Source organism: Aotus nancymaae, unplaced genomic scaffold (genome assembly GCF_030222135.1).
Source record: "Aotus nancymaae isolate 86718 unplaced genomic scaffold, 86718_ANA_hifiasm-v0.15.2.pri h1tg000016l, whole genome shotgun sequence".
Lineage (NCBI taxonomy): Eukaryota > Metazoa > Chordata > Mammalia > Primates > Aotidae > Aotus > Aotus nancymaae.
The window spans coordinates 11,675,480-11,692,328 of NW_026988428.1; the positions used below are offsets into that span (position 1 = coordinate 11,675,480).

Below are 16,849 nucleotides of genomic sequence, written 5' to 3' on the forward strand. Positions count from 1 at the left end.
GAAGAGGGTCAATTTCAGAATGCTGAGGTTCTGTACTGTAGCTCTCTCCATGTTTTGACACCTAATGTGTTACTTAATATTTTATGGAGTGGATTTATTCAAAGAAATGAATCCAAATAGACACCCACAGTCTACCTGCCTTCATTTTGCCTACAACTATTCATGAGAAGTGGTTAAATGCCTTGCTAAATTCCTGTGAAAGAACCTTGAGCTCCCGCTGTAATTGTCTGAAGCCTGACTTGTTTGATCAAGGACCCAGCCTTTAGGCATAATCCCAGAAGACAGGGTCAGGTTCAGAGGCTTAAGGGTACAGTATCAGGAGAGACACAAGCAACTCTCATAAAAATAGAAGTGAAGTCCATCTTCTATGACTTTTTTTTATTAATCTTGACTAGCTGTAATTATCTACTGTCTCATGTTTGGGATAGCCACAGCATATTTTAAGTATAATCTAGAATTGTTCTCGGCGTAAATTACTTTCCCTAGGGCAAGTTGTGCCATTATTTTCCTTCTCCCTCTGTGCAGCTCCATGATGTTCAATTGTCACTTGTGTGAACACAGTTATTCATAAAATGTCAGGCTCCTAGAGGCTATTTCTTCTACGTCAGAAACTGGGGACTTGTTTTGAAGTACTCACTGCTTCCTATGATCATAGTTAAATAATCAATTCAGAATTTACTCTTTTTTCAGTTCCCGTAAGTATGATATGCATTTATTTATGGAAGTCAAGCAATTATGTTTAACCTCTGTCATTTTTACAAGTAAGAGGAACTCTTCCTTTCATTTTTTAGAAAAATGCCCCCTAGAAGTTTGTTTGCATTATGAGGATCAGGTCTTGAAAGATCCAGTCTGGCTCTTCCCCGTACAAAACTTTCCTCATAAACAGAATGTGAGCAGTTGCTAAATGTTAAAGGTAAAGTTATTGGGGGAACTCCTTCAGAAAGTTCAAGTGAGTGCTTATTCTATGAGTGACCATTTACACCTAATATTTTTCTGTGCTAAGTTACTTATTCTGAAGTGGTTGATCCAATTCCTAAAAGGGAATATTTCATTACCTTTTATTTCCTATAGCATCCATTTTGACCCCTTTATCAGTTTAATTATTTCCTGATTCTATTCTTCATTCACTCATTTATTGGAGAAATATTTATTGGCTAACAACCATGCTAGGTCCTATTCTATGTGTTGGGATTATAAAGTTGAACAAGACAGAGGAGGTGCTGGCCTCTGAGAATTTACATTCTATTAGAAGATGAGAAAGTAAAAATAAACACAAGGAAACGTGAATAGCACAGATATTATATACTGTGCTAGGTGTAATAAAGATAAACTGGAGTCGGAGTGGGGCAATTTTAGACGGAATAGAGATCTCCGAGGAAATGAAATTTGAGCTGAGACCTAAAAGGTCACCCCAGGACTCATGGGAAAACTCAGTTCTTTCTATCAAAATTTAACTTTGTGAACTCCAGGCCTGTGTTAATGAAGGTTACCAGGTGAGAAATGTCTCCTTGGCAACAGAGGTTGACAGACCCAGCTCTAGTTCAGCCCTGGCCAACATGCCAGTGTCATCAAAATGAGGTCGTTCATTGAGGAGGAGACTATTACTAGAAACAAGCATTCTAAAGTGCCATTCACGTGCCAGGCTGCCAATGCTGGGAATAGCACTGCTCCTTGAGGCGTTTGAGAGCATATACTGAGGCATGACCAAAAACTCTAAGTCCCATGTAAGTGATGCAACTACTCCCCAATTACCATGGAAGCATCTGCAGACTATTGTGTGTGTGTTTGTTTGCTTTAATAAATAAATTCAGTCAACCAATCATCTAGCTATTGATTAAATCCCTTATTTTTCTTACTAAATAACCGCCTATTGGATGAAGTTTGCTGGTTTTTATTTCTATTTGCATACATAATTTTCGAAACCCCATTCTTATGGAACCTTCTCTAAGTTCCTCTCTGTGGCCCTGTTCCATGTTCATATGGATACACAGAAAGACACAAATATGCATACCTTAAAAGAAGGCTACTTGGTGAAACATTTATACTAGTACCTATATATGTTCAATGTATCTGTTATTTTCTCAAATAGATGACATGTATTAGTGTTTATACCAGTGCAAGACTACTGGGTACTCTCATCTAACTAAGGCCTGTGGATATGAACTAAATGTGGGCCTCACTTCCTTAAAGGAGAGAGTTTGTAACTGTGGTGGGTGATGACCAGGGCTCCAGACATTTGGGTAAAACCCTAAAGGCAGGGTAGTTCTTGTGCCACATACATGGCTGTCTTCATGGGGGATGTCCTGCATTATGCTTTTTTCTTGCTCCTATTCACTTTGTTCTCTAGAATCTTGCCATTAAAATGTAAATTCTAGATTTTTTTATAATACAAATTTTAATCTTTTCCATTTGTGCATATCTGATAAAGCAAAAACATTATTACAAAAAATCCAATCACATTATTCCCCAGATTAAAACATTTCAATGATTTTCCATGGCCTTTGAGGTGAAGTCCAAGCTGATCAGAATGGTATACCAAGTTTAGGACAGTCTGGTGCTGAGGAGGAGGTAGCCTAGAAGCTTCCTTTCTAGGTAAAGTGGGGAAGCAGTGTGGATTCTTTAGTGTCTGATAGCCATTGTCACTACGCACTTCTTTGAGTCTTTACATCTCTTTCTGCTGCATTTTAAATCATTTTCATAGTAAGTAGTTTGGCCTAATAAAACATTCTTTTTTTTTTTTTAATTGCATTTTAGGTTTTGGGGTACATGCGAAAAACATGCAAGGTTGTTGCATAGGTGCATACGTGGCAGTGTGATTTGCTGCCTTCCTCCCCTTCACCCATATCTGGCATTTCTCCCCATGCTATCCCTCCCCAACTCCCCACTCCCCCGCTGTCCCCCCCACTCCCCCACAACCGACCCCCGTGTATAGTGCTCCCCTCCCTGTGTCCATGTGATCTCCTTGTTCAACACCCGCCTATGAGTGAGAACATGTGGTGTTTGATTTTGTGTTCTTGTGTCAGTTTGCTGAGAATGATGGTTTCAGGTTCATCCATGTCCCTATGAAGGACGCGAACTCCTCGTTCTTAATGGCTGCATAATATTCCATGGTGTATATGTGCCACAATTTTCCTGTCCAGTCTATCATCGATGGGCATTTGGGTTGGTTCCAGGTCTTTGCTATTGTAAACTGTGCTGCTATGAACATTCATGTGCATGTGTCCCTATAGTAGAACGATTTATAATCCTTTGGATATATGCCCAGTAATGGGATTGCTGGGTCAAATGGAATTTCTATTTCTAGGTCCTTGAGGAATCGCCACACTGTTTTCCACAATGGTTGAACTAATTTACACTCCCACCAACAGTGTAAAAGTGTTCCTATTTCTCCACATCCTCTCCAGCATCTGTTGTCTCCAGATTTTTTAATGATCGCCATTCTAACTGGTGTGAGATGGTATCTCAATGTAGTTTTGATTTGCATTTCTCTAATGGCCAGTGATGATGAGCATTTTTTCATATGCTTGTTGGCCTCATGTATGTCTTCTTTTGTAAAGTATCTGTTCATATCCTTCGCCCACTTTTGAATGGGCTTGTTTGTTTTTTTCTTGTAAATCTTTTTTAGCTCGTTGTAAATTCTGGATATAAGCCCTTTGTCAGATGGGTAGGCTGCAAAAATTTTTTTCCATTCTGTTAGTTGCCGATTCACTCTATTGACTGTTTCTTTTGCTGTGCAGAAGCTGTGGAGTTTGATTAGGTCCCATTTGTCTATTTTGGCTTTTGTTGCCAATGCTTTTGGTGTTTTGGTCATAAAGTCCTTGCCTACGCCTATGTCCTGAATGGTTTTGCCTAGGTTTCCTTCTAGTGATTTTATGGTGTTAGGTCTTATGTTTAAGTCTTTAATCCATCTGGAGTCAATTTTAGTGTAAGGTGTCAGGAAGGGGTCGAGTTTCTGCTTTCTGCATATGGCTAGCCAGTTTTTCCAACACCACTTATTGAACAGGGAATCCTTTCCCCATTGCTTGTTTTTATCAGGTTTGTCAAAGATCGGGTGGTTGTAGATATGTTGTGTTGCCTCCGACGCCTCTGTTCTGTTCCATTGGTCTATATCTCTGTTTTGGTACCAGTACCATGCTGTTTTGATTACTGTAGCCTTGTAGTAGAGTTTGATGTCTGGTAGTGTGATGCCTCCCGCTTTGTTCTTTTTGCTTAGAATAGACTTGGCTATGCGGGCTCTCTTTTGGTTCCATATGAAGTTTAAGGTGGTTTTTTCCAGTTCTGTGAAGAAGGTCATTGGTAGCTTGATGGGGATAGCATTGAATCTGTATATTACTTTGGGCAGTATGGCCATTTTCACGATTCTTCCTAACCATGAACATGGAATGTTTCTCCATCTGTTTGTGTCCTCTCTTATTTTGTTGAGTAGTGGTTTGTAGTTCTCCTTGAAGAGGTCCTTTACATTCTTTGTTAGTTGTATTCCTAGGTAATTTATTCTCTTTGTAGCAATAGTGAATGGCAGTTCGTTCTTGATTTGGCTCTCTTTAAGTCTGTTATTGGTGTATAGGAATGCTTGTGATTTTTGCACGTTGATTTTGTATCCTGAGACTTTGCTGAAGTTGCTTATCAGTTTCAGGAGATTTCGGGCTGAGATGATGGGGTCTTGTAGATATACAATCATGTCGTCTGCAAATAGAGACAATTTGACTTCCTCCTTTCCTAATTGAATACCCTTTATTTCTTTTTCTTGCCTGATTGCTCTGGCTAGAACTTCCAGTACTATATTGAATAGGAGTGGTGAGAGAGGGCATCCTTGTCTAGTGCCAGATTTCAAAGGGAATGCTTCCAGTTTTTGCCCGTTCAGTATGATATTGGCTGTCGGTTTGTCGTAAATAGCTTTTATTATTTTGAGATACGTTCTGTCGATACCTAGTTTATTGAGGATTTTTAGCATAAAGGGCTGTTGAATTTTGTCGAAGGCCTTCTCCGCATCGATTGAGATAATCATGTGGTTTTTGTCTTTGGTTCTGTTTATGTGGTGAATTACATTTATAGACTTGCGTATTTTGAACCAGCCTTGCATCCCCGGGATGAATCCTACTTGATCATGGTGGATAAGCTTTTTGATGTGCTGTTGTAATCGGCTTGCCAGTATTTTATTGAAGATTTTTGCATCTATGTTCATCATGGATATTGGCCTGTAGTTTTCTTTTCTTGTTGAGTCTCTGCCAGGTTTTGGTATTAGGATGATGTTGGTCTCATAAAATGATTTGGGAAGGATTCCCTCTTTTTGGATTATTTGGAATAGTTTCAGTAGGAATGGTATCAGTTCCTCTTTGTATGTCTGGTAGAATTCTGCTGTGAACCCATCTGGACCTGGGCTTTTTTGGGGTGGTAGGCTCTTAATTGCTGCCTCGACTTCAGACCTTGTTATTGGTCTATTCAGGGTTTCGACTTCTTCCTGGTTTAGGCTTGGGAGGAGGCAGCTGTCCAGGAATTTATCCATTTCCTCCAGGTTTTCTAGTTTATGTGCATAGAGTTGTTTGTAATAATCTCTGATGATGGTTTGAATTTCTGTGGCATCTGTGGTGATATCCCCTTTGTCATTTTTTATTGCATCTATTTGGTTATTCTCTCTTTTCTTTTTTATTAGTCTGGCTAGTGGTCTGTCTATTTTGTTGATATTTTCAAAAAACCAGCTCCTGGATTTATTGATTATTTGAAGGGTTTTTCGTGTCTCTATCTCCTTCAATTCTGCTTTGATCTTAGTTATTTCTTGTCTTCTGCTAGGTTTTGAGTTTTTTTGATCTTGCTCCTCTAGCTCTTTCAATTTTGATGATAGGGTGTCAATTTTAGATCTCTCCTTTCTTCTCATGTGGGCACTTATTGCTATATATTTTCCTCTAGAGACTGCTTTAAATGTGTCCCAGAGATTCTGGTATGTGGTGTCTTCATTCTCGTTGGTTTCGAAGAACGTCTTTATTTCTGCCTTCATTTCATTGTTTATCCAGTCAACATTCAGGAGAAAGTTGTTCATTTTCCATGAGGCTGTGCGGTTCTGGGTTGGTTTCTGAATTCTGAGTTCTAACTTGATTGCACTGTGGTCTGAGAGACTGTTTGTTATGGTTTCCGTTCTTTTGCATTTGCTGAGGAGTGATTTACTTCCAATTATGTGGTCAATTTTAGAGTAGGTGTGATGTGGTGCTGAGAAGAATGTATATTCTGTGGATTTGGGGTGGAGAGTTCTGTAAATGTCTATTAGGTTTGCTTGTTCCAGGTCTGAGTTCAAGTCCTGGATATCCTTGTTAATTTTCTGTCTCGTTGATCTGTCTAATATTGACAATGGTGTGTTGAAGTCTCCCACTATTATTGTGTGGGAGTCTAAGTCTCTTTGTAAGTCTTTAAGAACTTGCCTTATGTATCTGGGTGCTCCTGTATTAGGTGCATATATATTTAGGATCGTTAGCTCTTCTTGCTGCATTGATCCTTTTACCATTATGTAATGTCCTTCTTTGTCTCTTTTGATCTTTGTTGCTTTAAAGTCTATTTTATCAGAGATGAGAATTGCAACTCCTGCTTTTTTTTGCTGTCCATTTGCTTGGTAAATCTTCCTCCATCCCTTTATTTTGAGCCTTTGTGTATCCTTGCTTGTGAGGTGGGTTTCCTGGATACAGCACACTGATGGGTTTTGGCTTTTTATCCAATTTGCCAGTCTGTGTCTTTTGATTGGGGCATTTAGTCCGTTTACATTTAGGGTTAATATTGTTATGTGTGAATTCGATCCTGTCATTTTGGTGCTAGGTGGCTGTTTTGCCCTTTGGTTGATGCAGATTCTTCATTGTGTTGATGCTCTTTACCTTTTCGTGTGTTTTTGGAGTGGCTGGTACTGGTTGTTCTTTTCTATGTGTAGTGCCTCCTTCAGGAGCTCTTGTAGAGCTGGTCTGGTGGTGATGAACTCTCTGAGTTCTTGCTTGTTCACAAAGGATTTTATTTTTCCTTCACTTATGAAGCTTAGTTTGGTTGGATACGAAATTCTGGGTTGAAAGTTCTTTTCCTTAAGGATGTTGAATATCGGCCCCCACTCTCTTCTGGCCTGTAGGGTTTCTGCTGAGAGATCTGCAGTGAGTCTGATGGGCTTCCCTTTGTGGGTAACCCGACCTTTCTCTCTGGCTGCCCTTAGTATTTTCTCCTTCATTTCAACCCTGGTAAATCTGATGATTATGTGTCTTGGGGTTGCTCTTCTAGAGGAATATCTTTGTGGTGTTCTCTGTATTTCCTGAACTTGAATCTTGGCCTGCCTTGTTAGGTTGGGGAAGTTTTCCTGGATAATATCCTGAAGAGTATTTTCCAGCTTGGATTCATTCTCTTCGTCACATTCAGGTACACCTATCAAATGTAGATTAGGTCTTTTCACATAGTCCCATATTTCTTGTTGACTTTGTTCATTCCTTTTTACCCTGTTTTCTCTAATCTTGCCTTCTCGTTTTATTTCATTGAGTTGATCTTCGACCTCTGATATCCTTTCTTCTGCTTGGTCAATTCGGCTGTTGAAACTTGTGCATGCTTCACGAAGTTCTCGTGTTGTGTTTTTCAGCTCCATCAATTCGCTCATATTCCTCTCTAAGTTGTCCATTCTTGTTAGCATTTCGTCAAGTCTTTTTTCAAGGTTCTTAGTTTCTTTGCATTGGGTTAGAACATGTTCTTTTAGCTCACGGAAGTTTCTTATTATCCACTTTCTGAAAGCTGATTCTGTCATTTCATCACACTCATTCTCCATCCAGTCTTGTTCCCTTGCTGGTGAGGAGTTGTGATCCCTTGTAGGAGGAGAAGTGTTCTGGTTTTGGGTGTTTTCATCCTTTTTGCGCTGGTTTCTTCCCATCTTTGTGGATTTATCCACCTGTTGACTTTGTAGTTGTTGTCTTTCTGATTTTGGTAATTTTAAGTCTGCTGTGGCAGAACTCATAAACCCCCTGCTCTTTTCCCCAGGTGTTCTGTCCCAGGGAGTTACAGTTTTATGATGTTCCCCTGTGCGGTTGCTGTTTTCCCTGCCCACAAGGTGGCAGCCTAGTCACACTCAGGCTGCAGAGGCTTCGCTAAGCTGCTGTGGGCTCCACCCAGCTTCCGTGTGAACTTCTGGGTGTAGTTAGAACTGCTTCCGCTATGTTGGCCCGCCCCTGTAGTGACGGAGTCTCTGTAGTGGCGGGTTGCCTTGGTAGATTGCCCTGGGAACAGCAGGGTGCCTATGGAGAACGCCCCTCCTCCACAGAGCTGGACCGTCCCGGTTTCAGTTGTGTTTGCAGTGGCGCTTTTTTTTTTTTTTTTTTTTTTTTTGCTCGGGAAACTCCTGTCTTCACTCCGTTTCAGGTCTTCTTGCTGGGTAAGAGGGGACACCGTCTCATCTGATCTGCCTCCGGAGCCGCTGCGTTGGCTAAAGCCGTGGCTCTGAGATTCGTGGCGCTGGCCTGGCTCCCCGTTTCAGCTCCCCTTGCTGGCTTATAGGGGACTCAGACTCTCTCACTCTGTACAGTGAGCCGTTGCCTCAGGGTGCCGGCCCAGCGGCTGCGCCGTTCAAACCAGCGGCACTGGCGACCCGTGTGGCTGCTCTGCGTGTGAATCTCCTGGTCTGTGGGCAGTAAAAATCAGTCTGGAAATACGGCGTCCACTCACCCTCTGTGCTTTCTCTCAGAGCTGCATTCCTGAGTTCCTCCTAAGCGGCCATCTAAAACATTCTTATAGCAAAAAAGAACAAACAAAAAAATGAAAAAAAAAAAAACAAACTATGACTTTTTTCATACAAAACAGCCTCATCTCTTGCTTCTACCCTCTTTAGTTTAAGAAAAACAGGTAATGTTACTGAATGCCAAGTACGGTGCTAGTAGCTTTGCATGCATTTTTTCATTTTGTCATCACAAGTTTCCTCTATCACCATGCTCTGTATATTCACTTCTCAAGGCAAGTTGGGGATGGGCCTAAGGGAAACTTGAAAATTAAGTGACTATACTTAATCTATCCAGGTGGACAGAAGAAAATGGCCAGTTCAAGATGGTTCAAAACATTGGCCATGGTGTTTCCTCCACCTGGAGTCCCTTGATGCTTTGCCTGGGGAACTGTTAATCATTCTTCAAATCTCAGTGCAATGATCTCCTCCTCTGGAAAGCTCTCCCTACTTTCTTAGGAAGAAGTAATCCCTTCCTCATTTCTGCTTTGATTATAACTTTATAAGCCCCTATCACTCTGCAAAGCATTAATCTACTGTGATGTCCATTTCCACCACTGGAATGTAAATTGCTTAAGGGTAATAATTAGGCTTTGAATCATTTTATGATCTGGCCTAAGACAGTGGTTGGCACATACTATAGGCTCATCAGATGATGGCTGAGTAGTAGAATTAAATTGAATCAAGTTGAGGGTATTATTTTGATGTTTATCAATTAACATCTGTAGTGTGTTAAGTGGTGGTCACTAAAAACATATGTCTGCACCCTAATTCCTGGAACCTGTGCATGTAACTTTACGTATTAAGAGGAATTATGACTTTAAGCGGATTTGGAGACAAGGAGCTTATCCTGGATTCTCTGAGAGGGCCCTAGATGCAATTGCATGTATTCTGGTAAATGAAGAGAAACATAGAGAAGAGGAGGCAGAATTGAATTGGTGCAACCACAGGCCAAGGAGACCCTGGGGCCATCAGAAGCTGTAAGAAGCAAGGGATGAATTCCCTCCTAGCATTTGGAAGGAGTGTGGACTTGCCAACACTTTGGTTTGAGACTTCTGGCCTCTGGAACTGTGACAGAATAAATATGTGTTGTTTTGAGCCACCCACTTGATGCTAATTAGTTACAGCAACCCTAGAAAACTAATATAGCATCCACAATAAAATTTGTCAAAATATATGTTCCTGTGAAATGGAAGAGTTCTAGGGCTCTAATAGCCTATAAGGAACCCAGAGAAATTATGCACGTTTTTTTCTGAAAGCCTTTTCAGATTCTTTAGTGGACTAATATGCATTGTGAATCCCAAAAACTTTAGCATTTTTCAGCATCTTTTATCACAGAATCCTTTCCCTATCCATGGAATATATACTAACTTATTTCTGTAGATGTTGATGTTCTGTAGAACAGAGTTTGGGGGTCTATATGACTTAAGATCCCTCTACAATGGAACACAGTGAGGAGGGTATTTAGAAGAGGGATAGAGGGCATTGCTCTTGCAACATATACTCAGGGAATTACCATGGGCAGAATAAAATGCTGTTGCAAATATTTAGTGTTTGCTTGGCACTGCTTCTCTTGGGTTAAACTTTGCAAAATTTTTCTCGGGTATTGTTGTTCTGGTTGCCATGGAGCCAATTCACTCCTCAAGGCAAGTTGGGGATGGGCCTAAGGGAAACTATTGAGAAATCAAATGACTATACTTAATCTATCCAAGTGGACAGAAGAAATGGCCAGTTCAAGATGTGGTTTGAAACACTGGTGTTCTTTCTTGGTGCACTTCCTTCTCTCTCTGCTATTATTTTTCTTGCTCACTCTCCTGGAATCTCCCTCTTTCCCAATGTAAGTGAAAATCTCATGATGCAGCTTGCTTTTGTTGCGTATTAAAGTAACAGTAGCTGCATTTGTTTTGTCAAACTCAACATCTCTGAGGTATAACAATGGCCTCTTTAATGATTGTTTAATCCAATTCTTGAGGCTAGATTAAATAAATGAGGCAACTGAAGCTCAGCAAGGTAAGTGACTTGGCCTTGGTCACCTAACAAGGCACTGCTAGCCAGACACGCAATCTCACTCAGTAATTTCTGTCTAGTGCCTCACTCTGGACAGGCCAATGCCCAGGGCACTGCACTCTGCATGGGGTGAAAGCAGGATATAGCATTGGAATGGTGGTAGTTGTGGAATGCAGTACTTAAAGCCAAGGAGGGAACACTCAAGATTCCATAGCCCCAGGAGAAGTAAAGTCAAAGGGAACAAAATCCAAAGGCAGTAATCACCAAGAGGGACTCTGGAGTGAGAGAGAATTCATGGACAAGTGACAGGTCAGAAACCAGGGAGGTCAGGGCTGCCAGAAATTTGCAAGCAACAGGCAAGACCCCTAGTCTTTATACATTCCTGGTCTTTCTGTAAAAGACTGGGGAAAAAAATGGCTTCTTCAAACATGCTATATGTGAATGTGCCAAAATTGTTCTGTTTTGAGAAACCAGAATGGTCTGGCTTTTGTACAGACATAGGAGAATATCATCTTTTGCTGCTCAATGATAAATGTATTGCCTGAGCCTAAGCCTGGAAGACACTGTCCTACATGTGCCTAATGTCTCACAATGCTTTCTTAGGGGCAATTTAGTTTAGTGTGACCTCCAACCTCAAAGTATCTGGATAGGAAATAAAATCACACTAGTTCACACTACCTATTCCTCTTTCCTCCAAGCCAAGTACACAGAAAATGTTAAGTCCAAACTGTGAAAGATCTGAGCTATTACCCTACTCACAAGTTAAAAAGTTAGCCTCCCACAATATGTATATATGTTTGTATATCTACACACACACACATACACACATTTGCGTGTGTATGTGTGCATGAACACATGTTTGAGGTGTGTAATATATACATAATGTTATATCTGACCAGATTTTGCATGCCCCAGTTCTCACAAAGCAGCACGATGAGGGATTGATGTCACTGCATGTGCAGTGGTGTTGGTTCCCCAGAAGAGGAACCCTGAAGTTATAAAGTTTGGAAGTTTATGGGACATTCATCCATATTTTCCTCTGGAAAGAGGAAGAAAGAAAGACTTTACTCTGGAATGGAAAAAACAATTATTTTTGTGGAGAAGAGAGGAGGGTTTTTATTTTACCACCCTAGACTGTAAACAAATGGTTTCAGGGACAGAAAAATCCTGAGGTCTCTATCTTGAGGCTTGATGATATGGTCCAGATATGTGTGTATCCTCAAAATTCATGCACTGAAATCCTAATCCTAAGGTGACAGTATTAGGAAGTGGGGCATTTGAGAGGTGATTGGAAGATAAAGGTGGAGCCCTCATGAATGGGATTAGTGTCTTTATAAAAGGGCTTGAAGGAGTTTTTTTCACCCTGCCACCATGTGAGGATGCAGTGAGAAGGAACCATCTGTGAACCAGAAAGCAGATACCCTAACCAGACACTGACTATGCTGGCACCTTGGTCTTGGACTTCCCAGCCCACAGAACTGTGGGAAATAAATTTCTATTGTTTGTAAGCTGCTGATCTATGGTACTTTCTTGTAGCAGCCCAAATGGACGAACACATTTGATACCCAATCAAACGTTCTCTGTTCAGTGTTCTTTGTTCATAAAGCTCTGATCATGAGGAAACATGAAAATATTTGTGAAGCACTGTCTCCCAACACCAAAACTCATCTTTTTTTCTCTTAAAAATAAAGATATTTCCAAGAACGTCAGTAGATGCTGGGGTAAGTAAAAGAGGGAGAGAAGAGAGTAAAGAAGGAATGAAGCTATTGTATATATGAGCAGTGCCTGAGTTCTAGTTCAATGAGGCTTAAATGCCTGTTGTAGGCATTCGTTTATTGCTATCACGATAAGTTATGCACATATGAATGTGAACTCTCACTAACCAAGGAGAAAATGGAGATAACAATTATTCTCCTCACTCTTTCTTCTCTTTCCCCTCCCTTTCCCTCCCCTCCCCTCACCTTCTTTCCTTTCCTTTCCCTTCCTTTCCCTTCCTTTCGCTTCCTTTCACTTCCTTTCGCTTCCTTTCACTTCCTTTCGCTTCCTTTCCTTTCCTTTCCCTTCCCCTCCCCTTCTTTCCTTTCCTTTCCCTTCCCTTCCATTCCCTTCCCCTCCCCTCCCCTCCCCTCCCTCCCCTTCCCCTCCCCTTCTTTCCTTTCCTTTCCTTTCCCTTCCCCTCCCCTCCCCTTCCCTCCCTTCCCTTCCTTTCCCTTCCCCTCCCCTTCTTTCCTTTCCTTTCCCTTCCCTTCCATTCCCTTCCCCTCCCCTCCCCTCCCCTCCCTCCCCTTCCCCTCCCCTTCTTTCCTTTCCTTTCCTTTCCCTTCCCCTCCCCTCCCCTTCCCTCCCTTCCCTTCCCTTCCCTTCCCCTCCCCTTCTTTCCTTTCCTTTCCCTTCCCTTCCCTTCCTTTCCCTTCCTTTCCCTTCTTTTCCCCTCCCCTCCCCTCCCTTACCTTTCCTTTCCTTTCCTCTCCTCTCCTCTCCTCTCCTCCCCACCCCCCCTCCCCTCTCCTCCCCTCCCATCCTCTCCCCTCTCCTCCCCTCCCCTTCCCTTCCCTTCCCTTTCCAGATGGTTAACAAAATAGACACAGTTTTGGAGCAAGTCTAGAGTGGCACAGAAACAATCTGTAAGCAAAGCATCATAAAAAATTATTACTTATAATTTCATTAACAATTATGAAAGATGAGCCCATGGTACTCTTAAGAGTGTATAACAATAAAAAAAATCTCATTAGAAAGTGTTCTAGAGTTTCCAGACTCAGCAAATAAAAACACAGGACACCAATTAATTAGAATCTCAGATAAACAATAAACCATTTAGTATAATTATGCTTCATACAGTATTTGGAACATACTTATAAAAAAGTTGATTCATTGTTTATCCAAAATTCAAATTCAACTGGGTTCTTATATATTATTTGGCAATCCTATGTGTGGGGTAGAGGAGGGGGTAGCTAAGAAAACTTACTCTTAGGAAGTGACATCTGAACTGAGACCTAAATAATAAGCTGGTGTTGAATACCCCGATTCAAAGGTTTGGAGATGGAAACAGGGGGTTAGGATAGGTAGACCAGGCAATCGTTATGGTCAGACTGTAAAAAATAAAGGGGAAAATAGCGTTAAGAAAAGCCAGAAACATTAGGGCCTGATAGGCCAGGCTAAGGATGTCAGATGGAAAAGAGACTGGGGACGGATGTTGGAACCTAGACTCTGGGCCAGGGACTACAATGAGTTGTCCACTGAATTTAGGCGAGTCAGTTCACTTATCTGGGCCTCAGTTTTGTCATGGGTCAAACAGATGTTCAAGTGTTGGAAAATGAGATGATGGAACACAGATTCTGAAGGGTTTGCTGGGAAGAACACTCAAAGTTATCTAATATGAAATCCTCAAGCTACAGATGAAACGGAGACTTAGGCAAGGCATTGGCCCCAAATGGCAAGAAGTGCAGAAGACTTTGGAGTCAGACAGTCTTGGGTTCAAAGCCTGGCTCTGTCACTTGCCTGTTGTGTGGCCTTAGGTGAGCAAGTCAACCTCTCTCTCTGGGCCTTTATGTTTCTCCAGTGTGGCATGAGATAATATATTCCTTCTTGTGTTGTTGTTAGGGTTTGTGACAAAATGAATAGAATCGTGACACTGAGCCTTGGTGCTTTTCTGACGATGTGTTCATGCAGACTGGTTCTCTGTTAATTATTTTAAAGAATTCTGGAAACCTTTGGTGAAAGACTAGAAGGTGAAGGGAAAGAGAAGCAAATTGTAGCCCTAGGCACACATTATGTATGTCAAACTGACCACCACCCATGGCTGTCCCTCCTCCCTGCTTTTTTTTTTTTTTTTTTTTTGAGATGGAGTTTTGCTCTTGTTGACCAGGTTGGAGTGCAATGGGGCGATCTCACCTTACTGCAACCTCTGCCTCCTGGGTTCCAGTGATTCTCCTACTTCAGCCTCCTGAGTAGCTGGGATTAAAGGCATGTGCCACCACGTCCTGCTAATTTTTTGTTTTTTTTGTAGAGATGGGGTTTCTCCATGTTGGTCAGGCTGGTCTCGAACTCCCAATCTCAGGCAATCTGCCCTCCTTAGCCTCCCAAAATGATGGGATTACAGGCATGAACCACCATGCCCAGCCCCTCCCTGCTTTTTGAAATAGTTGATCTGTCAGTTCTGGGGCTCGGGGAAGAAATGAACTCAAAGAGATAGCATGAGATTCTAAGGCTCTGAGGAGTCAAGAGCTCAAAAGCTACAGTGGGAGAAAGAAAGAAACTATGAGGCTTCAGGTGTCCCTCATTCCCCAGATAACACTTTAACAAGGTCTTCTAGAAATAATTTGATATAAATACGTTCTATTAATTAATTAGGCAAACACTCATGAATACCTTTCATGCAGCTATTAAGCAGCTTCTAATCTAGTTAGAGAAATACAGAGAAGCAAACAAATTCAACAAATACATCTTTATTGATTGTCTCAGGAGAGTCAACTTTATTGGTGGGACTTTCACACCGGGTAAGTGAGAAGTTGGCTCTGGTGGGACCTTGGAGCGTCCCTCAAAATACTCAATGAGGTTGTTACCGATCTCAAACAATGGCACTGGCTAGCCCCATTTTCTTAATCCTGCCCAGCGTATCCAGCTGACTGGGCTGTAGAGCAGTTTGTGATTTATTTTGTCAATTCCTTCAAACTCACTGAGAATCAATGGTAGGCATTTGCTGAGGCAGGTTGGTTTTTGATAAATGTGGGTTGATTTGAATTGTTTACCTAATGGCTTCATGCCAGGTAGATGGAAAAATATTTAATAGAATTTTTCATATGTTAAAAGAACACAAGAAGTATGTGCTCATTGAGCTGTTAGTTTTTTCAGCAAAGATGGATGTGTACGAATCCATCTGTAGCTGAGTCTGCTCTTGCTTTTTCAAAGAAACTGGCCATATTAGGAGAGAAGGTGGTAGCTGAGAATAGACAACCTAATCCTTTAACAAAGGTGATGCCTGTGAGTCTAATTTCTGAATAGGGTCTAAAAATAGAAGACCAGAATGTGAGTATTATAAGCATTTACAATCTGGGGTCCTATGAAATGTTTAGTTAAAATTGTTTATGGCTTAATGCCCCTAGGCAGTTTGTTATTTTGTACTCTTCTTTTGGAAAAAAGAAGCAAATTTAAGAAAAATCTATTATTAAAGGATTAAGTGTAAGAAGGCCAACCTCCCACACTTTCTACAAGTACGGTTTGGGGCAAAAAAAAAACAAAAACTTGTTTCTGACAGTGTCCCTGAGGTACCAAACTTCAGAATCATTAGAGAAGGATTCAATTGTTTAAAGAAAGGTGGTGTTTCCTCACAGGAAAGGGAGCGGTATATTTTAGAATTATTACCAAGTACAAGGGTTGAAATGGAAATATCAGCCACATCTAGTTAGAATATTCAATTGACTCTCTCTTTTTAAAAAAATTCCATTATTTTATTGCAATGTGTTTCAAATGGACAGTAGAGAGCGAGTGAACAATACTGCTGCGACTTGGCTCGTCAATCTTACTAGTGTGTCTGAGGACCAAGAACATACAAGATGCTGTTGAGGGGGGTTACATTTATTTAAGTTACTTAATTTTAGAGAAAAGAACTTGGGCTCTGGAGCAAGGGTGTCCCAAGTTTGAATGTTAGTTCCTCTGCTTGTCAGCTAAACATCCTTAAGGAAGCTATTTTTCCCCTCTGAGCCATAGTTCAGAGCTTAGTTCAGTATTCTTGTGTGTAAATTGAGACCTGTGCCCCAGACTTTGCAGGGCTGCTATGAGGATTAAATGAGATGATATGTACAAAGCACCAGCCCATGTCTGCCATAATAAACGCTCAATGGATGGTCTCTCTTACAGTTGTCGTAAGTGTGAACAGACATGTCTCACGAAATCTGGCAAAAAATGTTTTCTTTGTTTCAATTCACCCCTTTAGTGGTCACAGATTTCATGGCTAGATGCTCTAGGGAGGTTGAGGAAACCCAGCTTTACAGGAGTTTCCATTTTTAGGAAAAGAAAGGACAAGCAGTGATGAAAATGTCTAAACTTCAAATAGTGTGAAGAATGAAATCACACGCTGATTTCATTTTTTCTGATTTAACCACTCTGTTGGTTTGTGTTATTACCCCTTTG

The 16,849-nt window shown here is 41.2% G+C and overlaps 1 long non-coding RNA gene across 4 annotated transcripts in view; it reads left to right on the forward strand.

Annotated features, from left to right (window-relative positions):
* LOC105728795 (uncharacterized) overlaps positions 1-16,849 on the forward strand; it is a 528,968-nt gene that overhangs the window by 156,311 nt on the left and 355,808 nt on the right. The gene's annotated exons all lie outside the window — the stretch shown is intronic.